We start from the raw sequence: 25323 nt of genomic DNA on the forward strand, positions 1-25323 counted from the left end.
TTCTTAGGAAAATCGCACCGACCCCATCGCGTAGCAATGGGTATCGATCAGATCGCCGGTTGGCATGGGATAGGCATGGTGCGGCTAGGTCGTAATAAGATTATATTAGTTTTTCGCAGGTAGCATGATGGGTGCGATCATACCAGCACTAATGCACCGGATCCCATCAGAACTCCGCAGTTAAGCGTGCTTGGGCGAGAGTAGTACTAGGATGGGTGACCTCCTGGGAAGTCCTCGTGTTGCACCCCCCCTTTTTATTTTTACCGCATCTCCGGTCGGATGGACCGGAACGACAACCGGGCAATGGATTCTTAGGAAAATCGCACCGACCCCATCGCTATCAATCAGATCGCCAGTTGGCATGGGATAGGCAGGGTGCGGCTAGGTCGTAATAGGATTATATTAGTTTTTCGCTGGTAGCATGATGGGTGCGATCATACCAGCACTAATGCACCGGATCCCATCAGAACTCCGCAGTTAAGCGTGCTTGGGCGAGAGTAGTACTAGGATGGGTGACCTCCTGGGAAGTCCTCGTGTTGCACCCCCCTTTTTAATTTTTACCGCATCTCTGGTCGGATGGACCGGAACGAGAACCAGGGAATGGATTTTTAGGAAAATCGCACCGACCCCATCGCGTAGCAATGGGTATCGGTCAGATCCCCAGTTGGCATGAGATAGGCAGGGTGCGGCTAGGTCGTAATAGGATTATATTAGTTTTTCGCTGGTAGCATGATGGGTGCGATCATACCAGCACTAATGCACCGGATCCCATCAGAACTCCGCAGTTAAGCGTGTTTGGGCGAGAGTAGTACTAGGATGGGTGACCTCCTGGGAAGTCCTCGTGTTGCACCCCACCTTTTTATTTTTACCGCATCTCCGGTCGGATGGACCGGAACGACAACCGGGCAATGGATTCTTAGGAAAATCGCACCGACCCCATCGCGTAGCAATGGGTATCGATCAGATCGCCGGTTGGCATGGGATAGGCATGGTGCGGCTAGGTCGTAATAGGATTATATTAGTTTTTCGCTGGTAGCATGATGGGTGCGATCATACCAGCACTAATGCACCGGATCCCATCAGAACTCCGCAGTTAAGCGTGCTTGGGCGAGAGTAGTACTAGGATGGGTGACCTCCTGGGAAGTCCTCGTGTTGCACCCCCCCTTTTTATTTTTACCGCATCTCCGGTCGGATGGACCGGAACGACAACCGGGCAATGGATTCTTAGGAAAATCGCACCGACCCCATCGCTATCAATCAGATCGCCAGTTGGCATGGGATAGGCAGGGTGCGGCTAGGTCGTAATAGGATTATATTAGTTTTTCGCTGGTAGCATGATGGGTGCGATCATACCAGCACTAATGCACCGGATCCCATCAGAACTCCGCAGTTAAGCGTGCTTGGGCGAGAGTAGTACTAGGATGGGTGACCTCCTGGGAAGTCCTCGTGTTGCACCCCCCTTTTAATTTTTACCGCATCTCTGGTCGGATGGACCGGAACGAGAACCAGGGAATGGATTTTTAGGAAAATCGCACCGACCCCATCGCGTAGCAATGGGTATCGGTCAGATCGCCGGTTGGCATGAGATAGGCAGGGTGCGGCTAGGTCGTAATAGGATTATATTAGTTTTTCGCTGGTAGCATGATGGGTGCGATCATACCAGCACTAATGCACCGGATCCCATCAGAACTCCGCAGTTAAGCGCGCTTGGGCGAGAGTAGTACTAGGATGGGTGACCTCCTGGGAAGTCCTCGTGTTGCACCCCCCCTTTTTATTTTTACCGCATCTCCGGTCGGATGGACCGGAACGACAACCGGGCAATGGATTCTTAGGAAAATCGCACCGACCCCATCGCGTAGCAATGGGTATCGATCAGATCGCCGGTTGGCATGGGATAGGCATGGTGCGGCTAGGTCGTAATAGGATTATATTAGTTTTTCGCTGGTAGCATGATGGGTGCGATCATAGCAGCACTAATGCACCGGATCCCATCAGAACTCCGCAGTTAAGCGTGCTTGGGCGAGAGTAGTACTAGGATGGGTGACCTCCTGGGAAGTCCTCGTGTTGCACCCCCCCTTTTTATTTTTACCGCATCTCCGGTCGGATGGACCGGAACGACAACCGGGCAATGGATTCTTAGGAAAATCGCACCGACCCCATCGCTATCAATCAGATCGCCGGTTGGCATGGGATAGGCAGGGTGCGGCTAGGTCGTAATAGGATTATATTAGTTTTTCGCTGGTAGCATGATGGGTGCGATCATACCAGCACTAATGCACCGGATCCCATCAGAACTCCGCAGTTAAGCGTGCTTGGGCGAGAGTAGTACTAGGATGGGTGACCTCCTGGCAAGTCCTCGTGTTGCACCCCCCCTTTTAATTTTTACCGCATCTCTGGTCGGATGGACCGGAACGAGAACCAGGGAATGGATTTTTAGGAAAATCGCACCGACCCCATCGCGTAGCAATGGGTATCGGTCAGATCGCCGGTTGGCATGAGATAGGCAGGGTGCGGCTAGGTCGTAATAGGATTATATTAGTTTTTCGCTGGTAGCATGATGGGTGCGATCATACCAGCACTAATGCACTGGATCCCATCAGAACTCCGCAGTTAAGCGTGCTTGGGCGAGAGTAGTACTAGGATGGGTGACCTCCTGGGAAGTCCTCGTGTTGCACCCCCCCTTTTTATTTTTACCGCATCTCCGGTCGGATGGACCGGAACGACAACCGGGCAATGGATTCTTAGGAAAATCGCACCGACCCCATCGCGTAGCAATGGGTATCGATCAGATCGCCGGTTGGCATGGGATAGGCATGGTGCGGCTAGGTCGTAATAGGATTATATTAGTTTTTCGCTGGTAGCATGATGGGTGCGATCATACCAGCACTAATGCACTGGATCCCATCAGAACTCCGCAGTTAAGCGTGCTTGGGCGAGAGTAGTACTAGGATGGGTGACCTCCTGGGAAGTCCTCGTGTTGCACCCCCCCTTTTTATTTTTACCGCATCTCCGGTCGGATGGACCGGAACGACAACCGGGCAATGGATTCTTAGGAAAATCGCACCGACCCCATCGCTATCAATCAGATCGCCAGTTGGCATGGGATAGGCAGGGTGCGGCTAGGTCGTAATAGGATTATATTAGTTTTTCGCTGGTAGCATGATGGGTGCGATCATAGCAGCACTAATGCACCGGATCCCATCAGAACTCCGCAGTTAAGCGTGCTTGGGCGAGAGTAGTACTAGGATGGGTGACCTCCTGGGAAGTCCTCGTGTTGCACCCCCCCTTTTTATTTTTACCGCATCTCCGGTCGGATGGACCGGAACGACAACCGGGCAATGGATTCTTAGGAAAATCGCACCGACCCCATCGCTATCAATCAGATCGCCGGTTGGCATGGGATAGGCAGGGTGCGGCTAGGTCGTAATAGGATTATATTAGTTTTTCGCTGGTAGCATGATGGGTGCGATCATACCAGCACTAATGCACCGGATCCCATCAGAACTCCGCAGTTAAGCGTGCTTGGGCAAGAGTAGTACTAGGATGGGTGACCTCCTGGGAAGTCCTCGTGTTGCACCCCCCCTTTTAATTTTTACCGCATCTCTGGTCGGATGGACCGGAACGAGAACCAGGGAATGGATTTTTAGGAAAATCGCACCGACCCCATCGCGTAGCAATGGGTATCGGTCAGATCGCCGGTTGGCATGAGATAGGCAGGGTGCGGCTAGGTCGTAATAGGATTATATTAGTTTTTCGCTGGTAGCATGATGGGTACGATCATACCAGCACTAATGCACTGGATCCCATCAGAACTCCGCAGTTAAGCGTGCTTGGGCGAGAGTAGTACTAGGATGGGTGACCTCCTGGGAAGTCCTCGTGTTGCACCCCCCCTTTTTATTTTTACCGCATCTCCGGTCGGATGGACCGGAACGACAACCGGGCAATGGATTCTTAGGAAAATCGCACCGACCCCATCGCGTAGCAATGGGTATCGATCAGATCGCCGGTTGGCATGGGATAGGCATGGTGCGGCTAGGTCGTAATAGGATTATATTAGTTTTTCGCTGGTAGCATGATGGGTGCGATCATACCAGCACTAATGCACTGGATCCCATCAGAACTCCGCAGTTAAGCGTGCTTGGGCGAGAGTAGTACTAGGATGGGTGACCTCCTGGGAAGTCCTCGTGTTGCACCCCCCCTTTTTATTTTTACCGCATCTCCGGTCGGATGGACCGGAACGACAACCGGGCAATGGATTCTTAGGAAAATCGCACCGACCCCATCGCTATCAATCAGATCGCCAGTTGGCATGGGATAGGCAGGGTGCGGCTAGGTCGTAATAGGATTATATTAGTTTTTCGCTGGTAGCATGATGGGTGCGATCATAGCAGCACTAATGCACCGGATCCCATCAGAACTCCGCAGTTAAGCGTGCTTGGGCGAGAGTAGTACTAGGATGGGTGACCTCCTGGGAAGTCCTCGTGTTGCACCCCCCCATTTTATTTTTACCGCATCTCCGGTCGGATGGACCGGAACGACAACCGGGCAATGGATTCTTAGGAAAATCGCACCGACCCCATCGCTATCAATCAGATCGCCGGTTGGCATGGGATAGGCAGGGTGCGGCTAGGTCGTAATAGGATTATATTAGTTTTTCGCTGGTAGCATGATGGGTGCGATCATACCAGCACTAATGCACCGGATCCCATCAGAACTCCGCAGTTAAGCGTGCTTGGGCAAGAGTAGTACTAGGATGGGTGACCTCCTGGGAAGTCCTCGTGTTGCACCCCCCCTTTTAATTTTTACCGCATCTCTGGTCGGATGGACCGGAACGAGAACCAGGGAATGGATTTTTAGGAAAATCGCACCGACCCCATCGCGTAGCAATGGGTATCGGTCAGATCGCCGGTTGGCATGAGATAGGCAGGGTGCGGCTAGGTCGTAATAGGATTATATTAGTTTTTCGCTGGTAGCATGATGGGTACGATCATACCAGCACTAATGCACTGGATCCCATCAGAACTCCGCAGTTAAGCGTGCTTGGGCGAGAGTAGTACTAGGATGGGTGACCTCCTGGGAAGTCCTCGTGTTGCACCCCCCCTTTTTATTTTTACCGCATCTCCGGTCGGATGGACCGGAACGACAACCGGGCAATGGATTCTTAGGAAAATCGCACCGACCCCATCGCGTAGCAATGGGTATCGATCAGATCGCCGGTTGGCATGGGATAGGCATGGTGCGGCTAGGTCGTAATAGGATTATATTAGTTTTTCGCTGGTAGCATGATGGGTGCGATCATACCTGCACTAATGCACCGGATCCCATCAGAACTCTGCAGTTAAGCGTGCTTGGGCGAGAGTAGTACTAGGATGGGTGACCTCCTGGGAAGTCCTCGTGTTGCACCCCCCCTTTTTATTTTTACCGCATCTCCGGTCGGATGGACCGGAACGACAACCGGGCAATGGATTCTTAGGAAAATCGCACCGACCCCATCGCGTAGCGATGGGTATCGATCAGATCGCCGGTTGGCATGGGATAGGCATGGTGCGGCTAGGTCGTAATAGGATTATATTAGTTTTTCGCTGGTAGCATGATGGGTGCGATCATACCAGCACTAATGCACCGGATCCCATCAGAACTCCGCAGTTAAGCGTGCTTGGGCGAGAGTAGTACTAGGATGGGTGACCTCCTGGGAAGTCCTCGTGTTGCACCCCCCCTTTTTATTTTTACCGCATCTCCGGTCGGATGGACCGGAACGACAACCGGGCAATGGATTCTTAGGAAAATCGCACCGACCCCATCGCTATCAATCAGATCGCCAGTTGGCATGGGATAGGCAGGGTGCGGCTAGGTCGTAATAGGATTATATTAGTTTTTCGCTGGTAGCATGATGGGTGCGATCATACCAGCACTAATGCATCGGATCCCATCAGAACTCCGCAGTTAAGCGTGCTTGGGCGAGAGTAGTACTAGGATGGGTGACCTCCTGGGAAGTCCTCGTGTTGCACCCCCCCTTTTAATTTTTACCGCATCTCTGGTCGGATGGACCGGAACGAGAACCAGGGAATGGATTTTTAGGAAAATCGCACCGACCCCATCGCGTAGCAATGGGTATCGGTCAGATCGCCGGTTGGCATGAGATAGGCAGGGTGCGGCTAGGTCGTAATAGGATTATATTAGTTTTTCGCTGGTAGCATGATGGGTGCGATCATACCAGCACTAATGCACCGGATCCCATCAGAACTCCGCAGTTAAGCGTGCTTGGGCGAGAGTAGTACTAGGATGGGTGACCTCCTGGGAAGTCCTCGTGTTGCACCCCCCCTTTTTATTTTTACCGTATCTCCGGTCGGATGGACCGGAACGAGAACCGGGCAATGGATTCTTAGGAAAATCGCACCGACCCCATCGCGTAGCAATGGGTATCGATCTGATCGCCGGTTGGCATGGGATAGGCAGGGTGCGGCTAGGTCGTAATAGGATTATATTAGTTTTTCGCTGGTAGCATGATGGGTGCGATCATACCAGCACTAATGCACCGGATCCCATCAGAACTCCGCAGTTAAGCGTGCTTGGGCGAGAGTAGTACTAGGATGGGTGACCTCCTGGGAAGTCCTCGTGTTGCACCCCCCTTTTTTATTTTTACCGCATCTCCGGTCGGATGGACCGGAACGAGAACCGGGCAATGGATTCTTAGGAAAATCGCACCGACCCCATCGCGTAGCAATGGGTATCGATCAGATCGCCGGTTGGCATGGGATAGGCAGGGTGCGGCTAGGTCGTAATAGGATTATATTAGTTTTTCGCTGGTAGCATGATGGGTGCGATCATACCAGCACTAATGCACCGGATCCCATCAGAACTCCGCAGTTAAGCGTGCTTGGGCGAGAGTAGTACTAGGATGGGTGACCTCCTGGGAAGTCCTCGTGTTGCACCCCCCCTTTTTATTTTTACCGCATCTCCGGTCGGATGGACCGGAACGACAACCGGGCAATGGATTCTTAGGAAAATCGCACCGACCCCATCGCGTAGCAATGGGTATCGATCAGATCGCCGGTTGGCATGGGATAGGCATGGTGCGGCTAGGTCGTAATAAGATTATATTAGTTTTTCGCTGGTAGCATGATGGGTGCGATCATACCAGCACTAATGCACTGGATCCCATCAGAACTCCGCAGTTAAGCGTGCTTGGGCGAGAGTAGTACTAGGATGGGTGACCTCCTGGGAAGTCCTCGTGTTGCACCCCCCCTTTTTATTTTTACCGCATCTCCGGTCGGATGGACCGGAACGACAACCGGGCAATGGATTCTTAGGAAAATCGCACCGACCCCATCGCTATCAATCAGATCGCCAGTTGGCATGGGATAGGCAGGGTGCGGCTAGGTCGTAATAGGATTATATTAGTTTTTCGCTGGTAGCATGATGGGTGCGATCATACCAGCACTAATGCACCGGATCCCATCAGAACTCCGCAGTTAAGCGTGCTTGGGCGAGAGTAGTACTAGGATGGGTGACCTCCTGGGAAGTCCTCGTGTTGCACCCCCCCTTTTAATTTTTACCGCATCTCTGGTCGGATGGACCGGAACGAGAACCAGGGAATGGATTTTTAGGAAAATCGCACCGACCCCATCGCGTAGCAATGGGTATCGGTCAGATCGCCGGTTGGCATGAGATAGGCAGGGTGCGGCTAGGTCGTAATAGGATTATATTAGTTTTTCGCTGGTAGCATGATGGGTGCGATCATACCAGCACTAATGCACCGGATCCCATCAGAACTCCGCAGTTAAGCGTGCTTGGGCGAGAGTAGTACTAGGATGGGTGACCTCCTGGGAAGTCCTCGTGTTGCACCCCCCCTTTTTATTTTTACCGCATCTCCGGTCGGATGGACCGGAACGACAACCGGGCAATGGATTCTTAGGAAAATCGCACCGACCCCATCGCGTAGCAATGGGTATCGATCAGATCGCCGGTTGGCATGGGATAGGCATGGTGCGGCTAGGTCGTAATAGGATTATATTAGTTTTTCGCTGGTAGCATGATGGGTGCGATCATACCAGCACTAATGCACCGGATCCCATCAGAACTCCGCAGTTAAGCGTGCTTGGGCGAGAGTAGTACTAGGATGGGTGACCTCCTGGGAAGTCCTCGTGTTGCACCCCCCCTTTTTATTTTTACCGCATCTCCGGTCGGATGGACCGGAACGACAACCGGGCAATGGATTCTTAGGAAAATCGCACCGACCCCATCGCTATCAATCAGATCGCCAGTTGGCATGGGATAGGCAGGGTGCGGCTAGGTCGTAATAGGATTATATTAGTTTTTCGCTGGTAGCATGATGGGTGCGATCATACCAGCACTAATGCACCGGATCCCATCAGAACTCCGCAGTTAAGCGTGCTTGGGCGAGAGTAGTACTAGGATGGGTGACCTCCTGGGAAGTCCTCGTGTTGCACCCCCCTTTTAATTTTTACCGCATCTCTGGTCGGATGGACCGGAACGAGAACCAGGGAATGGATTTTTAGGAAAATCGCACCGACCCCATCGCGTAGCAATGGGTATCGGTCAGATCGCCGGTTGGCATGAGATAGGCAGGGTGCGGCTAGGTCGTAATAGGATTATATTAGTTTTTCGCTGGTAGCATGATGGGTGCGATCATACCAGCACTAATGCACCGGATCCCATCAGAACTCCGCAGTTAAGCGTGCTTGGGCGAGAGTAGTACTAGGATGGGTGACCTCCTGGGAAGTCCTCGTGTTGCACCCCCCCTTTTTATTTTTACCGTATCTCCGGTCGGATGGACCGGAACGAGAACCGGGCAATGGATTCTTAGGAAAATCGCACCGACCCCATCGCGTAGCAATGGGTATCGATCTGATCGCCGGTTGGCATGGGATAGGCAGGGTGCGGCTAGGTCGTAATAGGATTATATTAGTTTTTCGCTGGTAGCATGATGGGTGCGATCATACCAGCACTAATGCACCGGATCCCATCAGAAGTCCGCAGTTAAGCGTGCTTGGGCGAGAGTAGTACTAGGATGGGTGACCTCCTGGGAAGTCCTCGTGTTGCACCCCCCTTTTTTATTTTTACCGCATCTCCGGTCGGATGGACCGGAACGAGAACCGGGCAATGGATTCTTAGGAAAATCGCACCGACCCCATCGCGTAGCAATGGGTATCGATCAGATCGCCGGTTGGCATGGGATAGGCAGGGTGCGGCTAGGTCGTAATAGGATTATATTAGTTTTTCGCTGGTAGCATGATGGGTGCGATCATACCAGCACTAATGCATCGGATCCCATCAGAACTCCGCAGTTAAGCGTGCTTGGGCGAGAGTAGTACTAGGATGGGTGACCTCCTGGGAAGTCCTCGTGTTGCACCCCCCCTTTTTATTTTTACCGCATCTCCGGTCGGATGGACCGGAACGACAACCGGGCAATGGATTCTTAGGAAAATCGCACCGACCCCATCGCGTAGCAATGGGTATCGATCAGATCGCCGGTTGGCATGGGATAGGCATGGTGCGGCTAGGTCGTAATAAGATTATATTAGTTTTTCGCTGGTAGCATGATGGGTGCGATCATACCAGCACTAATGCACTGGATCCCATCAGAACTCCGCAGTTAAGCGTGCTTGGGCGAGAGTAGTACTAGGATGGGTGACCTCCTGGGAAGTCCTCGTGTTGCACCCCCCCTTTTTATTTTTACCGCATCTCCGGTCGGATGGACCGGAACGACAACCGGGCAATGGATTCTTAGGAAAATCGCACCGACCCCATCGCTATCAATCAGATCGCCAGTTGGCATGGGATAGGCAGGGTGCGGCTAGGTCGTAATAGGATTATATTAGTTTTTCGCTGGTAGCATGATGGGTGCGATCATACCAGCACTAATGCACCGGATCCCATCAGAACTCCGCAGTTAAGCGTGCTTGGGCGAGAGTAGTACTAGGATGGGTGACCTCCTGGGAAGTCCTCGTGTTGCACCCCCCCTTTTAATTTTTACCGCATCTCTGGTCGGATGGACCGGAACGAGAACCAGGGAATGGATTTTTAGGAAAATCGCACCGACCCCATCGCGTAGCAATGGGTATCGGTCAGATCGCCGGTTGGCATGAGATAGGCAGGGTGCGGCTAGGTCGTAATAGGATTATATTAGTTTTTCGCTGGTAGCATGATGGGTGCGATCATACCAGCACTAATGCACCGGATGCCATCAGAACTCCGCAGTTAAGCGTGCTTGGGCGAGAGTAGTACTAGGATGGGTGACCTCCTGGGAAGTCCTCGTGTTGCACCCCCCCTTTTTATTTTTACCGCATCTCCGGTCGGATGGACCGGAACGACAACCGGGCAATGGATTCTTAGGAAAATCGCACCGACCCCATCGCGTAGCAATGGGTATCGATCAGATCGCCGGTTGGCATGGGATAGGCATGGTGCGGCTAGGTCGTAATAGGATTATATTAGTTTTTCGCTGGTAGCATGATGGGTGCGATCATACCAGCACTAATGCACCGGATCCCATCAGAACTCCGCAGTTAAGCGTGCTTGGGCGAGAGTAGTACTAGGATGGGTGACCTCCTGGGAAGTCCTCGTGTTGCACCCCCCCTTTTTATTTTTACCGCATCTCCGGTCGGATGGACCGGAACGACAACCGGGCAATGGATTCTTAGGAAAATCGCACCGACCCCATCGCTATCAATCAGATCGCCAGTTGGCATGGGATAGGCAGGGTGCGGCTAGGTCGTAATAGGATTATATTAGTTTTTCGCTGGTAGCATGATGGGTGCGATCATACCAGCACTAATGCACCGGATCCCATCAGAACTCCGCAGTTAAGCGTGCTTGGGCGAGAGTAGTACTAGGATGGGTGACCTCCTGGGAAGTCCTCGTGTTGCACCCCCCTTTTAATTTTTACCGCATCTCTGGTCGGATGGACCGGAACGAGAACCAGGGAATGGATTTTTAGGAAAATCGCACCGACCCCATCGCGTAGCAATGGGTATCGGTCAGATCGCCGGTTGGCATGAGATAGGCAGGGTGCGGCTAGGTCGTAATAGGATTATATTAGTTTTTCGCTGGTAGCATGATGGGTGCGATCATACCAGCACTAATGCACCGGATCCCATCAGAACTCCGCAGTTAAGCGTGCTTGGGCGAGAGTAGTACTAGGATGGGTGACCTCCTGGGAAGTCCTCGTGTTGCACCCCCCCTTTTAATTTTTACCGCATCTCTGGTCGGATGGACCGGAACGAGAACCAGGGAATGGATTTTTAGGAAAATCGCACCGACCCCATCGCGTAGCAATGGGTATCGGTCAGATCGCCGGTTGGCATGAGATAGGCAGGGTGCGGCTAGGTCGTAATAGGATTATATTAGTTTTTCGCTGGTAGCATGATGGGTGCGATCATACCAGCACTAATGCACCGGATGCCATCAGAACTCCGCAGTTAAGCGTGCTTGGGCGAGAGTAGTACTAGGATGGGTGACCTCCTGGGAAGTCCTCGTGTTGCACCCCCCCTTTTTATTTTTACCGCATCTCCGGTCGGATGGACCGGAACGACAACCGGGCAATGGATTCTTAGGAAAATCGCACCGACCCCATCGCGTAGCAATGGGTATCGATCAGATCGCCGGTTGGCATGGGATAGGCATGGTGCGGCTAGGTCGTAATAGGATTATATTAGTTTTTCGCTGGTAGCATGATGGGTGCGATCATACCAGCACTAATGCACCGGATCCCATCAGAACTCCGCAGTTAAGCGTGCTTGGGCGAGAGTAGTACTAGGATGGGTGACCTCCTGGGAAGTCCTCGTGTTGCACCCCCCCTTTTTATTTTTACCGCATCTCCGGTCGGATGGACCGGAACGACAACCGGGCAATGGATTCTTAGGAAAATCGCACCGACCCCATCGCTATCAATCAGATCGCCAGTTGGCATGGGATAGGCAGGGTGCGGCTAGGTCGTAATAGGATTATATTAGTTTTTCGCTGGTAGCATGATGGGTGCGATCATACCAGCACTAATGCACCGGATCCCATCAGAACTCCGCAGTTAAGCGTGCTTGGGCGAGAGTAGTACTAGGATGGGTGACCTCCTGGGAAGTCCTCGTGTTGCACCCCCCTTTTAATTTTTACCGCATCTCTGGTCGGATGGACCGGAACGAGAACCAGGGAATGGATTTTTAGGAAAATCGCACCGACCCCATCGCGTAGCAATGGGTATCGGTCAGATCGCCGGTTGGCATGAGATAGGCAGGGTGCGGCTAGGTCGTAATAGGATTATATTAGTTTTTCGCTGGTAGCATGATGGGTGCGATCATACCAGCACTAATGCACCGGATCCCATCAGAACTCCGCAGTTAAGCGCGCTTGGGCGAGAGTAGTACTAGGATGGGTGACCTCCTGGGAAGTCCTCGTGTTGCACCCCCCCTTTTTATTTTTACCGCATCTCCGGTCGGATGGACCGGAACGACAACCGGGCAATGGATTCTTAGGAAAATCGCACCGACCCCATCGCGTAGCAATGGGTATCGATCAGATCGCCGGTTGGCATGGGATAGGCATGGTGCGGCTAGGTCGTAATAGGATTATATTAGTTTTTCGCTGGTAGCATGATGGGTGCGATCATAGCAGCACTAATGCACCGGATCCCATCAGAACTCCGCAGTTAAGCGTGCTTGGGCGAGAGTAGTACTAGGATGGGTGACCTCCTGGGAAGTCCTCGTGTTGCACCCCCCCTTTTTATTTTTACCGCATCTCCGGTCGGATGGACCGGAACGACAACCGGGCAATGGATTCTTAGGAAAATCGCACCGACCCCATCGCTATCAATCAGATCGCCGGTTGGCATGGGATAGGCAGGGTGCGGCTAGGTCGTAATAGGATTATATTAGTTTTTCGCTGGTAGCATGATGGGTGCGATCATACCAGCACTAATGCACCGGATCCCATCAGAACTCCGCAGTTAAGCGTGCTTGGGCGAGAGTAGTACTAGGATGGGTGACCTCCTGGGAAGTCCTCGTGTTGCACCCCCCCTTTTAATTTTTACCGCATCTCTGGTCGGATGGACCGGAACGAGAACCAGGGAATGGATTTTTAGGAAAATCGCACCGACCCCATCGCGTAGCAATGGGTATCGGTCAGATCGCCGGTTGGCATGAGATAGGCAGGGTGCGGCTAGGTCGTAATAGGATTATATTAGTTTTTCGCTGGTAGCATGATGGGTGCGATCATACCAGCACTAATGCACTGGATCCCATCAGAACTCCGCAGTTAAGCGTGCTTGGGCGAGAGTAGTACTAGGATGGGTGACCTCCTGGGAAGTCCTCGTGTTGCACCCCCCCTTTTTATTTTTACCGCATCTCCGGTCGGATGGACCGGAACGACAACCGGGCAATGGATTCTTAGGAAAATCGCACCGACCCCATCGCGTAGCAATGGGTATCGATCAGATCGCCGGTTGGCATGGGATAGGCATGGTGCGGCTAGGTCGTAATAGGATTATATTAGTTTTTCGCTGGTAGCATGATGGGTGCGATCATACCTGCACTAATGCACCGGATCCCATCAGAACTCTGCAGTTAAGCGTGCTTGGGCGAGAGTAGTACTAGGATGGGTGACCTCCTGGGAAGTCCTCGTGTTGCACCCCCCCTTTTTATTTTTACCGCATCTCCGGTCGGATGGACCGGAACGACAACCGGGCAATGGATTCTTAGGAAAATCGCACCGACCCCATCGCGTAGCGATGGGTATCGATCAGATCGCCGGTTGGCATGGGATAGGCATGGTGCGGCTAGGTCGTAATAGGATTATATTAGTTTTTCGCTGGTAGCATGATGGGTGCGATCATACCAGCACTAATGCACCGGATCCCATCAGAACTCCGCAGTTAAGCGTGCTTGGGCGAGAGTAGTACTAGGATGGGTGACCTCCTGGGAAGTCCTCGTGTTGCACCCCCCCTTTTTATTTTTACCGCATCTCCGGTCGGATGGACCGGAACGACAACCGGGCAATGGATTCTTAGGAAAATCGCACCGACCCCATCGCTATCAATCAGATCGCCAGTTGGCATGGGATAGGCAGGGTGCGGCTAGGTCGTAATAGGATTATATTAGTTTTTCGCTGGTAGCATGATGGGTGCGATCATACCAGCACTAATGCATCGGATCCCATCAGAACTCCGCAGTTAAGCGTGCTTGGGCGAGAGTAGTACTAGGATGGGTGACCTCCTGGGAAGTCCTCGTGTTGCACCCCCCCTTTTAATTTTTACCGCATCTCTGGTCGGATGGACCGGAACGAGAACCAGGGAATGGATTTTTAGGAAAATCGCACCGACCCCATCGCGTAGCAATGGGTATCGGTCAGATCGCCGGTTGGCATGAGATAGGCAGGGTGCGGCTAGGTCGTAATAGGATTATATTAGTTTTTCGCTGGTAGCATGATGGGTGCGATCATACCAGCACTAATGCACCGGATCCCATCAGAACTCCGCAGTTAAGCGTGCTTGGGCGAGAGTAGTACTAGGATGGGTGACCTCCTGGGAAGTCCTCGTGTTGCACCCCCCCTTTTTATTTTTACCGTATCTCCGGTCGGATGGACCGGAACGAGAACCGGGCAATGGATTCTTAGGAAAATCGCACCGACCCCATCGCGTAGCAATGGGTATCGATCTGATCGCCGGTTGGCATGGGATAGGCAGGGTGCGGCTAGGTCGTAATAGGATTATATTAGTTTTTCGCTGGTAGCATGATGGGTGCGATCATACCAGCACTAATGCACCGGATCCCATCAGAACTCCGCAGTTAAGCGTGCTTGGGCGAGAGTAGTACTAGGATGGGTGACCTCCTGGGAAGTCCTCGTGTTGCACCCCCCTTTTTTATTTTTACCGCATCTCCGGTCGGATGGACCGGAACGAGAACCGGGCAATGGATTCTTAGGAAAATCGCACCGACCCCATCGCGTAGCAATGGGTATCGATCAGATCGCCGGTTGGCATGGGATAGGCAGGGTGCGGCTAGGTCGTAATAGGATTATATTAGTTTTTCGCTGGTAGCATGATGGGTGCGATCATACCAGCACTAATGCACCGGATCCCATCAGAACTCCGCAGTTAAGCGTGCTTGGGCGAGAGTAGTACTAGGATGGGTGACCTCCTGGGAAGTCCTCGTGTTGCACCCCCCCTTTTTATTTTTACCGCATCTCCGGTCGGATGGACCGGAACGACAACCGGGCAATGGATTCTTAGGAAAATCGCACCGACCCCATCGCTATCAATCAGATCGCCAGTTGGCATGGGATAGGCAGGGTGCGGCTAGGTCGTAATAGGATTATATTAGTTTTTCGCTGGTAGCATGATGGGTGCGATCATACCAGCACTAATGCACCGGATCCCATCAGAACTCCGCAGTTAAGCGTGCTTGGGCGAGAGTAGTACTAGGATGGGTGACCTCCTGGGAAGTCCTCGTGTTGCACCCCCCTTTTAATTTTTACCGCATCTCTGGTCGGATGGACCGGAACGAGAACCAGGGAATGGATTTTTAGGAAAATCGCACCGACCCCATCGCGTAGCAATGGGTATCGGTCAGATCGCCGGTTGGCATGAGATAGGCAGGGTGCGGCTAGGTCGTAATAGGATTATATTAGTTTTTCGCTGGTAGCATGATGGGTGCGATCATACCAGCACTAATGCACCGGATCCCATCAGAACTCCGCAGTTAAGCGCGCTTGGGCGAGAGTAGTACTAGGATGGGTGACCTCCTGGGAAGTCCTCGTGTTGCACCCCCCCTTTTTATTTTTACCGCATCTCCGGTCGGATGGACCGGAACGACAACCGGGCAATGGATTCTTAGGAAAATCGCACCGACCCCATCGCGTAGCAATGGGTATCGATCAGATCGCCGGTTGGCATGGGATAGGCATGGTGCGGCTAGGTCGTAATAGGATTATATTAGTTTTTCGCTGGTAGCATGATGGGTGCGATCATAGCAGCACTAATGCACCGGATCCCATCAGAACTCCGCAGTTAAGCGTGCTTGGGCGAGAGTAGTACTAGGATGGGTGACCTCCTGGGAAGTCCTCGTGTTGCACCCCCCCTTTTTATTTTTACCGCATCTCCGGTCGGATGGACCGGAACGACAACCGGGCAATGGATTCTTAGGAAAATCGCACCGACCCCATCGCTATCAATCAGATCGCCGGTTGGCATGGGATAGGCAGGGTGCGGCTAGGTCGTAATAGGATTATATTAGTTTTTCGCTGGTAGCATGATGGGTGCGATCATACCAGCACTAATGCACCGGATCCCATCAGAACTCCGCAGTTAAGCGTGCTTGGGCGAGAGTAGTACTAGGATGGGTGACCTCCTGGGAAGTCCTCGTGTTGCACCCCCCCTTTTAATTTTTACCGCATCTCTGGTCGGATGGACCGGAACGAGAACCAGGGAATGGATTTTTAGGAAAATCGCACCGACCCCATCGCGTAGCAATGGGTATCGGTCAGATCGCCGGTTGGCATGAGATAGGCAGGGTGCGGCTAGGTCGTAATAGGATTATATTAGTTTTTCGCTGGTAGCATGATGGGTGCGATCATACCAGCACTAATGCACTGGATCCCATCAGAACTCCGCAGTTAAGCGTGCTTGGGCGAGAGTAGTACTAGGATGGGTGACCTCCTGGGAAGTCCTCGTGTTGCACCCCCCCTTTTTATTTTTACCGCATCTCCGGTCGGATGGACCGGAACGACAACCGGGCAATGGATTCTTAGGAAAATCGCACCGACCCCATCGCGTAGCAATGGGTATCGATCAGATCGCCGGTTGGCATGGGATAGGCATGGTGCGGCTAGGTCGTAATAGGATTATATTAGTTTTTCGCTGGTAGCATGATGGGTGCGATCATACCTGCACTAATGCACCGGATCCCATCAGAACTCTGCAGTTAAGCGTGCTTGGGCGAGAGTAGTACTAGGATGGGTGACCTCCTGGGAAGTCCTCGTGTTGCATCCCCCCTTTTTATTTTTACCGCATCTCCGGTCGGATGGACCGGAACGACAACCGGGCAATGGATTCTTAGGAAAATCGCACCGACCCCATCGCGTAGCGATGGGTATCGATCAGATCGCCGGTTGGCATGGGATAGGCATGGTGCGGCTAGGTCGTAATAGGATTATATTAGTTTTTCGCTGGTAGCATGATGGGTGCGATCATACCAGCACTAATGCACCGGATCCCATCAGAACTCCGCAGTTAAGCGTGCTTGGGCGAGAGTAGTACTAGGATGGGTGACCTCCTGGGAAGTCCTCGTGTTGCACCCCCCCTTTTTATTTTTACCGCATCTCCGGTCGGATGGACCGGAACGACAACCGGGCAATGGATTCTTAGGAAAATCGCACCGACCCCATCGCTATCAATCAGATCGCCAGTTGGCATGGGATAGGCAGGGTGCGGCTAGGTCGTAATAGGATTATATTAGTTTTTCGCTGGTAGCATGATGGGTGCGATCATACCAGCACTAATGCATCGGATCCCATCAGAACTCCGCAGTTAAGCGTGCTTGGGCGAGAGTAGTACTAGGATGGGTGACCTCCTGGGAAGTCCTCGTGTTGCACCCCCCCTTTTTATTTTTACCGCATCTCCGGTCGGATGGACCGGAACGACAACCGGGCAATGGATTCTTAGGAAAATCGCACCGACCCCATCGCGTAGCGATGGGTATCGATCAGATCGCCGGTTGGCATGGGATAGGCATGGTGCGGCTAGGTCGTAATAGGATTATATTAGTTTTTCGCTGGTAGCATGATGGGTGCGATCATACCAGCACTAATGCACCGGATCCCATCAGAACTCCGCAGTTAAGCGTGCTTGGGCGAGAGTAGTACTAGGATGGGTGACCTCCTGGGAAGTCCTCGTGTTGCACCCCCCCTTTTTATTTTTACCGCATCTCCGGTCGGATGGACCGGAACGACAACCGGGCAATGGATTCTTAGGAAAATCGCACCGACCCCATCGCTATCAATCAGATCGCCGGTTGGCATGGGATAGGCAGGGTGCGGCTAGGTCGTAATAGGATTATATTAGTTTTTCGCTGGTAGCATGATGGGTGCGATCATACCAGCACTAATGCACCGGATCCCATCAGAACTCCGCAGTTAAGCGTGCTTGGGCGAGAGTAGTACTAGGATGGGTGACCTCCTGGGAAGTCCTCGTGTTGCACCCCCCCTTTTAATTTTTACCGCATCTCTGGTCGGATGGACCGGAACGAGAACCAGGGAATGGATTTTTAGGAAAATCGCACCGACCCCATCGCGTAGCAATGGGTATCGGTCAGATCGCCGGTTGGCATGAGATAGGCAGGGTGCGGCTAGGTCGTAATAGGATTATATTAGTTTTTCGCTGGTAGCATGATGGGTGCGATCATACCAGCACTAATGCACTGGATCCCATCAGAACTCCGCAGTTAAGCGTGCTTGGGCGAGAGTAGTACTAGGATGGGTGACCTCCTGGGAAGTCCTCGTGTTGCACCCCCCCTTTTTATTTTTACCGCATCTCCGGTCGGATGGACCGGAACGACAACCGGGCAATGGATTCTTAGGAAAATCGCACCGACCCCATCGCGTAGCAATGGGTATCGATCAGATCGCCGGTTGGCATGGGATAGGCATGGTGCGGCTAGGTCGTAATAGGATTATATTAGTTTTTCGCTGGTAGCATGATGGGTGCGATCATACCTGCACTAATGCACCGGATCCCATCAGAACTCTGCAGTTAAGCGTGCTTGGGCGAGAGTAGTACTAGGATGGGTGACCTCCTGGGAAGTCCTCGTGTTGCACCCCCCCTTTTTATTTTTACCGCATCTCCGGTCGGATGGACCGGAACGACAACCGGGCAATGGATTCTTAGGAAAATCGCACCGACCCCATCGCGTAGCGATGGGTATCGATCAGATCGCCGGTTGGCATGGGATAGGCATGGTGCGGCTAGGTCGTAATAGGATTATATTAGTTTTTCGCTGGTAGCATGATGGGTGCGATCATACCAGCACTAATGCACCGGATCCCATCAGAACTCCGCAGTTAAGCGTGCTTGGGCGAGAGTAGTACTAGGATGGGTGACCTCCTGGGAAGTCCTCGTGTTGCACCCCCCCTTTTTATTTTTACCGCATCTCCGGTCGGATGGACCGGAACGACAACCGGGCAATGGATTCTTAGGAAAATCGCACCGACCCCATCGCTATCAATCAGATCGCCAGTTGGCATGGGATAGGCAGGGTGCGGCTAGGTCGTAATAGGATTATATTAGTTTTTCGCTGGTAGCATGATGGGTGCGATCATACCAGCACTAATGCATCGGATCCCATCAGAACTCCGCAGTTAAGCGTGCTTGGGCGAGAGTAGTACTAGGATGGGTGACCTCCTGGGAAGTCCTCGTGTTGCACCCCCCCTTTTTATTTTTACCGCATCTCCGGTCGGATGGACCGGAACGACAACCGGGCAATGGATTCTTAGGAAAATCGCACCGACCCCATCGCGTAGCGATGGGTATCGATCAGATCGCCGGTTGGCATGGGATAGGCATGGTGCGGCTAGGTCGTAATAGGATTATATTAGTTTTTCGCTGGTAGCATGATGGGTGCGATCATACCAGCACTAATGCACCGGATCCCATCAGAACTCCGCAGTTAAGCGTGCTTGGGCGAGAGTAGTACTAGGATGGGTGACCTCCTGGGAAGTCCTCGTGTTGCACCCCCCCTTTTTATTTTTACCGCATCTCCGGTCGGATGGACCGGAACGACAACCGGGCAATGGATTCTTAGGAAAATCGCACCGACCCCATCGCTATCAATCAGATCGCCGGTTGGCATGGGATAGGCAGGGTGCGGCTAGGTCGTAATAGGATTATATTAGTTTTTCGCTGGTAGCATGATGGGTGCGATCATACCAGCACTAATGCACCGGATCCCATCAGAACTCCGCAGTTAAGCGTGCTTGGGCGAGAGTAGTACTAGGATGGGTGACCTCCTGGGAAGTCCTCGTGTTGCACCCCCCCTTTTAATTTTTACCGCATCTCTGGTCGGATGGACCGGAACGAGAACCAGGGAATGGATTTTTAGGAAAATCGCACCGACCCCATCGCGTAGCAATGGGTATCGGTCAGATCGCCGGTTGGCATGAGATAGGCAGGGTGCGGCTAGGTCGTAATAGGATTATATTAGTTTTTCGCTGGTAGCATGATGGGTGCGATCATACCAGCACTAATGCACTGGATCCCATCAGAACTCCGCAGTTAAGCGTGCTTGGGCGAGAGTAGTACTAGGATGGGTGACCTCCTGGGAAGTCCTCGTGTTGCACCCCCCCTTTTTATTTTTACCGCATCTCCGGTCGGATGGACCGGAACGACAACCGGGCAGTGGATTCTTAGGAAAATCGCACCGACCCCATCGCGTAGCAATGGGTATCGATCAGATCGCCGGTTGGCATGGGATAGGCATGGTGCGGCTAGGTCGTAATAGGATTATATTAGTTTTTCGCTGGTAGCATGATGGGTGCGATCATACCTGCACTAATGCACCGGATCCCATCAGAACTCTGCAGTTAAGCGTGCTTGGGCGAGAGTAGTACTAGGATGGGTGACCTCCTGGGAAGTCCTCGTGTTGCACCCCCCCTTTTTATTTTTACCGCATCTCCGGTCGGATGGACCGGAACGACAACCGGGCAATGGATTCTTAGGAAAATCGCACCGACCCCATCGCGTAGCGATGGGTATCGATCAGATCGCCGGTTGGCATGGGATAGGCATGGTGCGGCTAGGTCGTAATAGGATTATATTAGTTTTTCGCTGGTAGCATGATGGGTGCGATCATACCAGCACTAATGCACCGGATCCCATCAGAACTCCGCAGTTAAGCGTGCTTGGGCGAGAGTAGTACTAGGATGGGTGACCTCCTGGGAAGTCCTCGTGTTGCACCCCCCCTTTTTATTTTTACCGCATCTCCGGTCGGATGGACCGGAACGACAACCGGGCAATGGATTCTTAGGAAAATCGCACCGACCCCATCGCTATCAATCAGATCGCCAGTTGGCATGGGATAGGCAGGGTGCGGCTAGGTCGTAATAGGATTATATTAGTTTTTCGCTGGTAGCATGATGGGTGCGATCATACCAGCACTAATGCATCGGATCCCATCAGAACTCCGCAGTTAAGCGTGCTTGGGCGAGAGTAGTACTAGGATGGGTGACCTCCTGGGAAGTCCTCGTGTTGCACCCCCCCTTTTTATTTTTACCGCATCTCCGGTCGGATGGACCGGAACGACAACCGGGCAATGGATTCTTAGGAAAATCGCACCGACCCCATCGCGTAGCGATGGGTATCGATCAGATCGCCGGTTGGCATGGGATAGGCATGGTGCGGCTAGGTCGTAATAGGATTATATTAGTTTTTCGCTGGTAGCATGATGGGTGCGATCATACCAGCACTAATGCACCGGATCCCATCAGAACTCCGCAGTTAAGCGTGCTTGGGCGAGAGTAGTACTAGGATGGGTGACCTCCTGGGAAGTCCTCGTGTTGCACCCCCCCTTTTTATTTTTACCGCATCTCCGGTCGGATGGACCGGAACGACAACCGGGCAATGGATTCTTAGGAAAATCGCACCGACCCCATCGCTATCAATCAGATCGCCAGTTGGCATGGGATAGGCAGGGTGCGGCTAGGTCGTAATAGGATTATATTAGTTTTTCGCTGGTAGCATGATGGGTGCGATCATACCAGCACTAATGCACCGGATCCCATCAGAACTCCGCAGTTAAGCGTGCTTGGGCGAGAGTAGTACTAGGATGGGTGACCTCCTGGGAAGTCCTCGTGTTGCACCCCCCCTTTTAATTTTTACCGCATCTCTGGTCGGATGGACCGGAACGAGAACCAGGGAATGGATTTTTAGGAAAATCGCACCGACCCCATCGCGTAGCAATGGGTATCGGTCAGATCGCCGGTTGGCATGAGATAGGCAGGGTGCGGCTAGGTCGTAATAGGATTATATTAGTTTTTCGCTGGTAGCATGATGGGTGCGATCATACCAGCACTAATGCACCGGATCCCATCAGAACTCCGCAGTTAAGCGTGCTTGGGCGAGAGTAGTACTAGGATGGGTGACCTCCTGGGAAGTCCTCGTGTTGCACCCCCCCTTTTTATTTTTACCGTATCTCCGGTCGGATGGACCGGAACGAGAACCGGGCAATGGATTCTTAGGAAAATCGCACCGACCCCATCGCGTAGCAATGGGTATCGATCTGATCGCCGGTTGGCATGGGATAGGCAGGGTGCGGCTAGGTCGTAATAGGATTATATTAGTTTTTCGCTGGTAGCATGATGGGTGCGATCATACCAGCACTAATGCACCGGATCCCATCAGAACTCCGCAGTTAAGCGTGCTTGGGCGAGAGTAGTACTAGGATGGGTGACCTCCTGGGAAGTCCTCGTGTTGCACCCCCCCTTTTTATTTTTACCGTATCTCCGGTCGGATGGACCGGAACGAGAACCGGGCAATGGATTCTTAGGAAAATCGCACCAACCCCATCGCGTAGCAATGGGTATCGATCTGATCGCCGGTTGGCATGGGATAGGCAGGGTGCGGCTAGGTCGTAATAGGATTATATTAGTTTTTCGCTGGTAGCATGATGGGTGCGATCATACCAGCACTAATGCACCGGATCCCATCAGAACTCCGCAGTTAAGCGTGCTTGGGCGAGAGTAGTACTAGGATGGGTGACCTCCTGGGAAGTCCTCGTGTTGCACCCCCCTTTTTTATTTTTACCGCATCTCCGGTCGGATGGACCGGAACGACAACCGGGCAATGGATTCTTAGGAAAATCGCACCGACCCCATCGCGTAGCAATGGGTATCGATCAGATCGCCGGTTGGCATGGGATAGGCATGGTGCGGCTAGGTCGTAATAAGATTATATTAGTTTTTCGCTGGTAGCATGATGGGTGCGATCATACCAGCACTAATGCACTGGATCCCATCAGAACTCCGCAGTTAAGCGTGCTTGGGCGAGAGTAGTACTAGGATGGGTAACCTCCTGGGAAGTCCTCGTGTTGCACCCCCCCTTTTTATTTTTACCGCATCTCCGGTCGGATGGACCGGAACGACAACCGGGCAATGGATTCTTAGGAAAATCGCACCGACCCCATCGCTATCAATCAGATCGCCAGTTGGCATGGGATAGGCAGGGTGCGGCTAGGTCGTAATAGGATTATATTAGTTTTTCGCTGGTAGCATGATGGGTGCGATCATACCAGCACTAATGCACCGGATCCCATCAGAACTCCGCAGTTAAGCGTGCTTGGGCGAGAGTAGTACTAGGATGGGTGACCTCCTGGGAAGTCCTCGTGTTGCACCCCCCCTTTTAATTTTTACCGCATCTCTGGTCGGATGGACCGGAACGAGAACCAGGGAATGGATTTTTAGGAAAATCGCACCGACCCCATCGCGTAGCAATGGGTATCGGTCAGATCGCCGGTTGGCATGAGATAGGCAGGGTGCGGCTAGGTCGTAATAGGATTATATTAGTTTTTCGCTGGTAGCATGATGGGTGCGATCATACCAGCACTAATGCACCGGATCCCATCAGAACTCCGCAGTTAAGCGTGCTTGGGCGAGAGTAGTACTAAGATGGGTGACCTCCTGGGAAGTCCTCGTGTTGCACCCCCCCTTTTTATTTTTACCGCATCTCCGGTCGGATGGACCGGAACGACAACCGGGCAATGGATTTTTAGGAAAATCGCACCGACCCCATCGCGTAGCAATGGGTATCGATCAGATCGCCGGTTGGCATGGGATAGGCATGGTGCGGCTAGGTCGTAATAGGATTATATTAGTTTTTCGCTGGTAGCATGATGGGTGCGATCATACCAGCACTAATGCACCGGATCCCATCAGAACTCCGCAGTTAAGCGTGCTTGGGCGAGAGTAGTACTAGGATGGGTGACCTCCTGGGAAGTCCTCGTGTTGCACCCCCCCTTTTTATTTTTACCGCATCTCCGGTCGGATGGACCGGAACGACAACCGGGCAATGGATTCTTAGGAAAATCGCACCGACCCCATCGCTATCAATCAGATCGCCAGTTGGCATGGGATAGGCAGGGTGCGGCTAGGTCGTAATAGGATTATATTAGTTTTTCGCTGGTAGCATGATGGGTGCGATCATACCAGCACTAATGCACCGGATCCCATCAGAACTCCGCAGTTAAGCGTGCTTGGGCGAGAGTAGTACTAGGATGGGTGACCTCCTGGGAAGTCCTCGTGTTGCACCCCCCTTTTAATTTTTACCGCATCTCTGGTCGGATGGACCGGAACGAGAACCAGGGAATGGATTTTTAGGAAAATCGCACCGACCCCATCGCGTAGCAATGGGTATCGGTCAGATCGCCGGTTGGCATGAGATAGGCAGGGTGCGGCTAGGTCGTAATAGGATTATATTAGTTTTTCGCTGGTAGCATGATGGGTGCGATCATACCAGCACTAATGCACCGGATCCCATCAGAACTCCGCAGTTAAGCGCGCTTGGGCGAGAGTAGTACTAGGATGGGTGACCTCCTGGGAAGTCCTCGTGTTGCACCCCCCCTTTTTATTTTTACCGCATCTCCGGTCGGATGGACCGGAACGACAACCGGGCAATGGATTCTTAGGAAAATCGCACCGACCCCATCGCGTAGCAATGGGTATCGATTAGATCGCCGGTTGGCATGGGATAGGCATGGTGCGGCTAGGTCGTAATAGGATTATATTAGTTTTTCGCTGGTAGCATGATGGGTGCGATCATAGCAGCACTAATGCACCGGATCCCATCAGAACTCCGCAGTTAAGCGTGCTTGGGCGAGAGTAGTACTAGGATGGGTGACCTCCTGGGAAGTCCTCGTGTTGCACCCCCCCTTTTTATTTTTACCGCATCTCCGGTCGGATGGACCGGAACGACAACCGGGCAATGGATTCTTAGGAAAATCGCACCGACCCCATCGCTATCAATCAGATCGCCGGTTGGCATGGGATAGGCAGGGTGCGGCTAGGTCGTAATAGGATTATATTAGTTTTTCGCTGGTAGCATGATGGGTGCGATCATACCAGCACTAATGCACCGGATCCCATCAGAACTCCGCAGTTAAGCGTGCTTGGGCGAGAGTAGTACTAGGATGGGTGACCTCCTGGGAAGTCCTCGTGTTGCACCCCCCCTTTTAATTTTTACCGCATCTCTGGTCGGATGGACCGGAACGAGAACCAGGGAATGGATTTTTAGGAAAATCGCACCGACCCCATCGCGTAGCAATGGGTATCGGTCAG

At 52.5% G+C, this 25323-nt stretch overlaps 83 non-coding genes across 83 annotated transcripts; all 83 read left to right on the top strand.

Moving 5' to 3' along the window:
• Nucleotides 1-129: 129 nt before the first annotated feature.
• LOC122286654 lies at nt 130-248 on the top strand. Its single transcript, XR_006233969.1, has one exon. It is a non-coding gene; the product is annotated as a 5S ribosomal RNA (ribosomal RNA).
• A 178-nt stretch (nt 249-426) lies between these two features.
• LOC122286655 lies at nt 427-545 on the top strand. Its single transcript, XR_006233970.1, has one exon. It is a non-coding gene; the product is annotated as a 5S ribosomal RNA (ribosomal RNA).
• Nucleotides 546-734: 189 nt separating this feature from the next.
• LOC122287541 lies at nt 735-853 on the top strand. Its single transcript, XR_006234831.1, has one exon. It is a non-coding gene; the product is annotated as a 5S ribosomal RNA (ribosomal RNA).
• Nucleotides 854-1042: 189 nt separating this feature from the next.
• On the top strand, nt 1043-1161 carry LOC122286656. Its single transcript, XR_006233971.1, has one exon. It is a non-coding gene; the product is annotated as a 5S ribosomal RNA (ribosomal RNA).
• A 178-nt stretch (nt 1162-1339) lies between these two features.
• On the top strand, nt 1340-1458 carry LOC122286657. Its single transcript, XR_006233972.1, has one exon. It is a non-coding gene; the product is annotated as a 5S ribosomal RNA (ribosomal RNA).
• Nucleotides 1459-1646: 188 nt separating this feature from the next.
• LOC122288013 lies at nt 1647-1765 on the top strand. Its single transcript, XR_006235290.1, has one exon. It is a non-coding gene; the product is annotated as a 5S ribosomal RNA (ribosomal RNA).
• Nucleotides 1766-1954: 189 nt separating this feature from the next.
• LOC122288374 lies at nt 1955-2073 on the top strand. Its single transcript, XR_006235638.1, has one exon. It is a non-coding gene; the product is annotated as a 5S ribosomal RNA (ribosomal RNA).
• Nucleotides 2074-2251: 178 nt separating this feature from the next.
• Nucleotides 2252-2370, top strand: LOC122288649. The gene has a single exon (XR_006235903.1). It is a non-coding gene; the product is annotated as a 5S ribosomal RNA (ribosomal RNA).
• Nucleotides 2371-2559: 189 nt separating this feature from the next.
• Nucleotides 2560-2678, top strand: LOC122287406. The gene has a single exon (XR_006234701.1). It is a non-coding gene; the product is annotated as a 5S ribosomal RNA (ribosomal RNA).
• Nucleotides 2679-2867: 189 nt separating this feature from the next.
• LOC122287407 lies at nt 2868-2986 on the top strand. The gene has a single exon (XR_006234702.1). It is a non-coding gene; the product is annotated as a 5S ribosomal RNA (ribosomal RNA).
• Nucleotides 2987-3164: 178 nt separating this feature from the next.
• On the top strand, nt 3165-3283 carry LOC122288377. Its single transcript, XR_006235640.1, has one exon. It is a non-coding gene; the product is annotated as a 5S ribosomal RNA (ribosomal RNA).
• A 178-nt stretch (nt 3284-3461) lies between these two features.
• Nucleotides 3462-3580, top strand: LOC122287984. The gene has a single exon (XR_006235263.1). It is a non-coding gene; the product is annotated as a 5S ribosomal RNA (ribosomal RNA).
• A 189-nt stretch (nt 3581-3769) lies between these two features.
• On the top strand, nt 3770-3888 carry LOC122288775. Its single transcript, XR_006236027.1, has one exon. It is a non-coding gene; the product is annotated as a 5S ribosomal RNA (ribosomal RNA).
• A 189-nt stretch (nt 3889-4077) lies between these two features.
• Nucleotides 4078-4196, top strand: LOC122287408. The gene has a single exon (XR_006234703.1). It is a non-coding gene; the product is annotated as a 5S ribosomal RNA (ribosomal RNA).
• Nucleotides 4197-4374: 178 nt separating this feature from the next.
• Nucleotides 4375-4493, top strand: LOC122288378. Its single transcript, XR_006235641.1, has one exon. It is a non-coding gene; the product is annotated as a 5S ribosomal RNA (ribosomal RNA).
• A 178-nt stretch (nt 4494-4671) lies between these two features.
• On the top strand, nt 4672-4790 carry LOC122287985. Its single transcript, XR_006235264.1, has one exon. It is a non-coding gene; the product is annotated as a 5S ribosomal RNA (ribosomal RNA).
• A 189-nt stretch (nt 4791-4979) lies between these two features.
• On the top strand, nt 4980-5098 carry LOC122288776. The gene has a single exon (XR_006236028.1). It is a non-coding gene; the product is annotated as a 5S ribosomal RNA (ribosomal RNA).
• A 189-nt stretch (nt 5099-5287) lies between these two features.
• LOC122288040 lies at nt 5288-5406 on the top strand. Its single transcript, XR_006235317.1, has one exon. It is a non-coding gene; the product is annotated as a 5S ribosomal RNA (ribosomal RNA).
• A 189-nt stretch (nt 5407-5595) lies between these two features.
• Nucleotides 5596-5714, top strand: LOC122286659. Its single transcript, XR_006233974.1, has one exon. It is a non-coding gene; the product is annotated as a 5S ribosomal RNA (ribosomal RNA).
• Nucleotides 5715-5892: 178 nt separating this feature from the next.
• Nucleotides 5893-6011, top strand: LOC122287794. Its single transcript, XR_006235080.1, has one exon. It is a non-coding gene; the product is annotated as a 5S ribosomal RNA (ribosomal RNA).
• Nucleotides 6012-6200: 189 nt separating this feature from the next.
• LOC122286660 lies at nt 6201-6319 on the top strand. The gene has a single exon (XR_006233975.1). It is a non-coding gene; the product is annotated as a 5S ribosomal RNA (ribosomal RNA).
• A 189-nt stretch (nt 6320-6508) lies between these two features.
• Nucleotides 6509-6627, top strand: LOC122286661. Its single transcript, XR_006233976.1, has one exon. It is a non-coding gene; the product is annotated as a 5S ribosomal RNA (ribosomal RNA).
• A 189-nt stretch (nt 6628-6816) lies between these two features.
• On the top strand, nt 6817-6935 carry LOC122286662. Its single transcript, XR_006233977.1, has one exon. It is a non-coding gene; the product is annotated as a 5S ribosomal RNA (ribosomal RNA).
• A 189-nt stretch (nt 6936-7124) lies between these two features.
• LOC122287409 lies at nt 7125-7243 on the top strand. Its single transcript, XR_006234704.1, has one exon. It is a non-coding gene; the product is annotated as a 5S ribosomal RNA (ribosomal RNA).
• Nucleotides 7244-7421: 178 nt separating this feature from the next.
• Nucleotides 7422-7540, top strand: LOC122286663. The gene has a single exon (XR_006233978.1). It is a non-coding gene; the product is annotated as a 5S ribosomal RNA (ribosomal RNA).
• Nucleotides 7541-7729: 189 nt separating this feature from the next.
• On the top strand, nt 7730-7848 carry LOC122286664. Its single transcript, XR_006233979.1, has one exon. It is a non-coding gene; the product is annotated as a 5S ribosomal RNA (ribosomal RNA).
• Nucleotides 7849-8037: 189 nt separating this feature from the next.
• LOC122286665 lies at nt 8038-8156 on the top strand. The gene has a single exon (XR_006233980.1). It is a non-coding gene; the product is annotated as a 5S ribosomal RNA (ribosomal RNA).
• A 178-nt stretch (nt 8157-8334) lies between these two features.
• LOC122286666 lies at nt 8335-8453 on the top strand. Its single transcript, XR_006233981.1, has one exon. It is a non-coding gene; the product is annotated as a 5S ribosomal RNA (ribosomal RNA).
• Nucleotides 8454-8641: 188 nt separating this feature from the next.
• Nucleotides 8642-8760, top strand: LOC122286667. Its single transcript, XR_006233983.1, has one exon. It is a non-coding gene; the product is annotated as a 5S ribosomal RNA (ribosomal RNA).
• A 189-nt stretch (nt 8761-8949) lies between these two features.
• Nucleotides 8950-9068, top strand: LOC122288425. Its single transcript, XR_006235686.1, has one exon. It is a non-coding gene; the product is annotated as a 5S ribosomal RNA (ribosomal RNA).
• A 189-nt stretch (nt 9069-9257) lies between these two features.
• LOC122287795 lies at nt 9258-9376 on the top strand. The gene has a single exon (XR_006235081.1). It is a non-coding gene; the product is annotated as a 5S ribosomal RNA (ribosomal RNA).
• Nucleotides 9377-9565: 189 nt separating this feature from the next.
• Nucleotides 9566-9684, top strand: LOC122287411. The gene has a single exon (XR_006234706.1). It is a non-coding gene; the product is annotated as a 5S ribosomal RNA (ribosomal RNA).
• A 178-nt stretch (nt 9685-9862) lies between these two features.
• LOC122286668 lies at nt 9863-9981 on the top strand. The gene has a single exon (XR_006233984.1). It is a non-coding gene; the product is annotated as a 5S ribosomal RNA (ribosomal RNA).
• A 189-nt stretch (nt 9982-10170) lies between these two features.
• On the top strand, nt 10171-10289 carry LOC122288773. The gene has a single exon (XR_006236025.1). It is a non-coding gene; the product is annotated as a 5S ribosomal RNA (ribosomal RNA).
• Nucleotides 10290-10478: 189 nt separating this feature from the next.
• Nucleotides 10479-10597, top strand: LOC122286670. Its single transcript, XR_006233986.1, has one exon. It is a non-coding gene; the product is annotated as a 5S ribosomal RNA (ribosomal RNA).
• A 178-nt stretch (nt 10598-10775) lies between these two features.
• LOC122286671 lies at nt 10776-10894 on the top strand. The gene has a single exon (XR_006233987.1). It is a non-coding gene; the product is annotated as a 5S ribosomal RNA (ribosomal RNA).
• Nucleotides 10895-11082: 188 nt separating this feature from the next.
• Nucleotides 11083-11201, top strand: LOC122286672. The gene has a single exon (XR_006233989.1). It is a non-coding gene; the product is annotated as a 5S ribosomal RNA (ribosomal RNA).
• Nucleotides 11202-11390: 189 nt separating this feature from the next.
• LOC122288774 lies at nt 11391-11509 on the top strand. Its single transcript, XR_006236026.1, has one exon. It is a non-coding gene; the product is annotated as a 5S ribosomal RNA (ribosomal RNA).
• A 189-nt stretch (nt 11510-11698) lies between these two features.
• On the top strand, nt 11699-11817 carry LOC122286673. The gene has a single exon (XR_006233990.1). It is a non-coding gene; the product is annotated as a 5S ribosomal RNA (ribosomal RNA).
• Nucleotides 11818-11995: 178 nt separating this feature from the next.
• On the top strand, nt 11996-12114 carry LOC122286674. Its single transcript, XR_006233991.1, has one exon. It is a non-coding gene; the product is annotated as a 5S ribosomal RNA (ribosomal RNA).
• A 188-nt stretch (nt 12115-12302) lies between these two features.
• LOC122288014 lies at nt 12303-12421 on the top strand. Its single transcript, XR_006235291.1, has one exon. It is a non-coding gene; the product is annotated as a 5S ribosomal RNA (ribosomal RNA).
• Nucleotides 12422-12610: 189 nt separating this feature from the next.
• LOC122288379 lies at nt 12611-12729 on the top strand. Its single transcript, XR_006235642.1, has one exon. It is a non-coding gene; the product is annotated as a 5S ribosomal RNA (ribosomal RNA).
• Nucleotides 12730-12907: 178 nt separating this feature from the next.
• On the top strand, nt 12908-13026 carry LOC122286675. Its single transcript, XR_006233992.1, has one exon. It is a non-coding gene; the product is annotated as a 5S ribosomal RNA (ribosomal RNA).
• Nucleotides 13027-13215: 189 nt separating this feature from the next.
• Nucleotides 13216-13334, top strand: LOC122287412. The gene has a single exon (XR_006234707.1). It is a non-coding gene; the product is annotated as a 5S ribosomal RNA (ribosomal RNA).
• Nucleotides 13335-13523: 189 nt separating this feature from the next.
• LOC122288041 lies at nt 13524-13642 on the top strand. Its single transcript, XR_006235318.1, has one exon. It is a non-coding gene; the product is annotated as a 5S ribosomal RNA (ribosomal RNA).
• Nucleotides 13643-13831: 189 nt separating this feature from the next.
• Nucleotides 13832-13950, top strand: LOC122286676. The gene has a single exon (XR_006233993.1). It is a non-coding gene; the product is annotated as a 5S ribosomal RNA (ribosomal RNA).
• A 178-nt stretch (nt 13951-14128) lies between these two features.
• LOC122287796 lies at nt 14129-14247 on the top strand. Its single transcript, XR_006235082.1, has one exon. It is a non-coding gene; the product is annotated as a 5S ribosomal RNA (ribosomal RNA).
• A 189-nt stretch (nt 14248-14436) lies between these two features.
• LOC122286677 lies at nt 14437-14555 on the top strand. The gene has a single exon (XR_006233994.1). It is a non-coding gene; the product is annotated as a 5S ribosomal RNA (ribosomal RNA).
• A 189-nt stretch (nt 14556-14744) lies between these two features.
• LOC122286679 lies at nt 14745-14863 on the top strand. The gene has a single exon (XR_006233995.1). It is a non-coding gene; the product is annotated as a 5S ribosomal RNA (ribosomal RNA).
• Nucleotides 14864-15052: 189 nt separating this feature from the next.
• LOC122286680 lies at nt 15053-15171 on the top strand. The gene has a single exon (XR_006233996.1). It is a non-coding gene; the product is annotated as a 5S ribosomal RNA (ribosomal RNA).
• Nucleotides 15172-15349: 178 nt separating this feature from the next.
• On the top strand, nt 15350-15468 carry LOC122286682. The gene has a single exon (XR_006233998.1). It is a non-coding gene; the product is annotated as a 5S ribosomal RNA (ribosomal RNA).
• A 188-nt stretch (nt 15469-15656) lies between these two features.
• LOC122288015 lies at nt 15657-15775 on the top strand. The gene has a single exon (XR_006235292.1). It is a non-coding gene; the product is annotated as a 5S ribosomal RNA (ribosomal RNA).
• A 189-nt stretch (nt 15776-15964) lies between these two features.
• On the top strand, nt 15965-16083 carry LOC122288380. Its single transcript, XR_006235643.1, has one exon. It is a non-coding gene; the product is annotated as a 5S ribosomal RNA (ribosomal RNA).
• A 178-nt stretch (nt 16084-16261) lies between these two features.
• LOC122286683 lies at nt 16262-16380 on the top strand. Its single transcript, XR_006233999.1, has one exon. It is a non-coding gene; the product is annotated as a 5S ribosomal RNA (ribosomal RNA).
• Nucleotides 16381-16569: 189 nt separating this feature from the next.
• Nucleotides 16570-16688, top strand: LOC122287413. The gene has a single exon (XR_006234708.1). It is a non-coding gene; the product is annotated as a 5S ribosomal RNA (ribosomal RNA).
• Nucleotides 16689-16877: 189 nt separating this feature from the next.
• LOC122288278 lies at nt 16878-16996 on the top strand. Its single transcript, XR_006235547.1, has one exon. It is a non-coding gene; the product is annotated as a 5S ribosomal RNA (ribosomal RNA).
• Nucleotides 16997-17185: 189 nt separating this feature from the next.
• Nucleotides 17186-17304, top strand: LOC122286684. Its single transcript, XR_006234000.1, has one exon. It is a non-coding gene; the product is annotated as a 5S ribosomal RNA (ribosomal RNA).
• Nucleotides 17305-17482: 178 nt separating this feature from the next.
• Nucleotides 17483-17601, top strand: LOC122287797. The gene has a single exon (XR_006235083.1). It is a non-coding gene; the product is annotated as a 5S ribosomal RNA (ribosomal RNA).
• A 189-nt stretch (nt 17602-17790) lies between these two features.
• On the top strand, nt 17791-17909 carry LOC122286685. Its single transcript, XR_006234001.1, has one exon. It is a non-coding gene; the product is annotated as a 5S ribosomal RNA (ribosomal RNA).
• A 178-nt stretch (nt 17910-18087) lies between these two features.
• LOC122286686 lies at nt 18088-18206 on the top strand. The gene has a single exon (XR_006234002.1). It is a non-coding gene; the product is annotated as a 5S ribosomal RNA (ribosomal RNA).
• Nucleotides 18207-18395: 189 nt separating this feature from the next.
• Nucleotides 18396-18514, top strand: LOC122287414. Its single transcript, XR_006234709.1, has one exon. It is a non-coding gene; the product is annotated as a 5S ribosomal RNA (ribosomal RNA).
• Nucleotides 18515-18703: 189 nt separating this feature from the next.
• LOC122288042 lies at nt 18704-18822 on the top strand. Its single transcript, XR_006235319.1, has one exon. It is a non-coding gene; the product is annotated as a 5S ribosomal RNA (ribosomal RNA).
• Nucleotides 18823-19011: 189 nt separating this feature from the next.
• Nucleotides 19012-19130, top strand: LOC122286687. Its single transcript, XR_006234003.1, has one exon. It is a non-coding gene; the product is annotated as a 5S ribosomal RNA (ribosomal RNA).
• Nucleotides 19131-19308: 178 nt separating this feature from the next.
• Nucleotides 19309-19427, top strand: LOC122287800. The gene has a single exon (XR_006235085.1). It is a non-coding gene; the product is annotated as a 5S ribosomal RNA (ribosomal RNA).
• Nucleotides 19428-19616: 189 nt separating this feature from the next.
• Nucleotides 19617-19735, top strand: LOC122286688. Its single transcript, XR_006234004.1, has one exon. It is a non-coding gene; the product is annotated as a 5S ribosomal RNA (ribosomal RNA).
• A 178-nt stretch (nt 19736-19913) lies between these two features.
• On the top strand, nt 19914-20032 carry LOC122286689. The gene has a single exon (XR_006234005.1). It is a non-coding gene; the product is annotated as a 5S ribosomal RNA (ribosomal RNA).
• Nucleotides 20033-20221: 189 nt separating this feature from the next.
• LOC122287415 lies at nt 20222-20340 on the top strand. The gene has a single exon (XR_006234710.1). It is a non-coding gene; the product is annotated as a 5S ribosomal RNA (ribosomal RNA).
• A 189-nt stretch (nt 20341-20529) lies between these two features.
• On the top strand, nt 20530-20648 carry LOC122288044. Its single transcript, XR_006235321.1, has one exon. It is a non-coding gene; the product is annotated as a 5S ribosomal RNA (ribosomal RNA).
• A 189-nt stretch (nt 20649-20837) lies between these two features.
• Nucleotides 20838-20956, top strand: LOC122286690. The gene has a single exon (XR_006234006.1). It is a non-coding gene; the product is annotated as a 5S ribosomal RNA (ribosomal RNA).
• Nucleotides 20957-21134: 178 nt separating this feature from the next.
• On the top strand, nt 21135-21253 carry LOC122287801. Its single transcript, XR_006235086.1, has one exon. It is a non-coding gene; the product is annotated as a 5S ribosomal RNA (ribosomal RNA).
• A 189-nt stretch (nt 21254-21442) lies between these two features.
• On the top strand, nt 21443-21561 carry LOC122286691. Its single transcript, XR_006234007.1, has one exon. It is a non-coding gene; the product is annotated as a 5S ribosomal RNA (ribosomal RNA).
• A 178-nt stretch (nt 21562-21739) lies between these two features.
• Nucleotides 21740-21858, top strand: LOC122286693. The gene has a single exon (XR_006234010.1). It is a non-coding gene; the product is annotated as a 5S ribosomal RNA (ribosomal RNA).
• A 189-nt stretch (nt 21859-22047) lies between these two features.
• On the top strand, nt 22048-22166 carry LOC122286694. The gene has a single exon (XR_006234011.1). It is a non-coding gene; the product is annotated as a 5S ribosomal RNA (ribosomal RNA).
• A 189-nt stretch (nt 22167-22355) lies between these two features.
• LOC122286695 lies at nt 22356-22474 on the top strand. Its single transcript, XR_006234012.1, has one exon. It is a non-coding gene; the product is annotated as a 5S ribosomal RNA (ribosomal RNA).
• Nucleotides 22475-22663: 189 nt separating this feature from the next.
• On the top strand, nt 22664-22782 carry LOC122286696. Its single transcript, XR_006234013.1, has one exon. It is a non-coding gene; the product is annotated as a 5S ribosomal RNA (ribosomal RNA).
• Nucleotides 22783-22971: 189 nt separating this feature from the next.
• LOC122288073 lies at nt 22972-23090 on the top strand. The gene has a single exon (XR_006235349.1). It is a non-coding gene; the product is annotated as a 5S ribosomal RNA (ribosomal RNA).
• Nucleotides 23091-23268: 178 nt separating this feature from the next.
• On the top strand, nt 23269-23387 carry LOC122286697. Its single transcript, XR_006234014.1, has one exon. It is a non-coding gene; the product is annotated as a 5S ribosomal RNA (ribosomal RNA).
• Nucleotides 23388-23576: 189 nt separating this feature from the next.
• On the top strand, nt 23577-23695 carry LOC122287211. Its single transcript, XR_006234514.1, has one exon. It is a non-coding gene; the product is annotated as a 5S ribosomal RNA (ribosomal RNA).
• Nucleotides 23696-23884: 189 nt separating this feature from the next.
• LOC122286698 lies at nt 23885-24003 on the top strand. Its single transcript, XR_006234015.1, has one exon. It is a non-coding gene; the product is annotated as a 5S ribosomal RNA (ribosomal RNA).
• Nucleotides 24004-24181: 178 nt separating this feature from the next.
• On the top strand, nt 24182-24300 carry LOC122286700. Its single transcript, XR_006234016.1, has one exon. It is a non-coding gene; the product is annotated as a 5S ribosomal RNA (ribosomal RNA).
• Nucleotides 24301-24488: 188 nt separating this feature from the next.
• LOC122288016 lies at nt 24489-24607 on the top strand. The gene has a single exon (XR_006235293.1). It is a non-coding gene; the product is annotated as a 5S ribosomal RNA (ribosomal RNA).
• Nucleotides 24608-24796: 189 nt separating this feature from the next.
• On the top strand, nt 24797-24915 carry LOC122288381. Its single transcript, XR_006235644.1, has one exon. It is a non-coding gene; the product is annotated as a 5S ribosomal RNA (ribosomal RNA).
• Nucleotides 24916-25093: 178 nt separating this feature from the next.
• Nucleotides 25094-25212, top strand: LOC122286701. Its single transcript, XR_006234017.1, has one exon. It is a non-coding gene; the product is annotated as a 5S ribosomal RNA (ribosomal RNA).
• The last annotated feature ends 111 nt before the right edge of the window (nt 25213-25323 follow it).

Source organism: Carya illinoinensis, chromosome 11 (genome assembly GCF_018687715.1).
Source record: "Carya illinoinensis cultivar Pawnee chromosome 11, C.illinoinensisPawnee_v1, whole genome shotgun sequence".
NCBI classification, from domain to species: domain Eukaryota; kingdom Viridiplantae; phylum Streptophyta; class Magnoliopsida; order Fagales; family Juglandaceae; genus Carya; species Carya illinoinensis.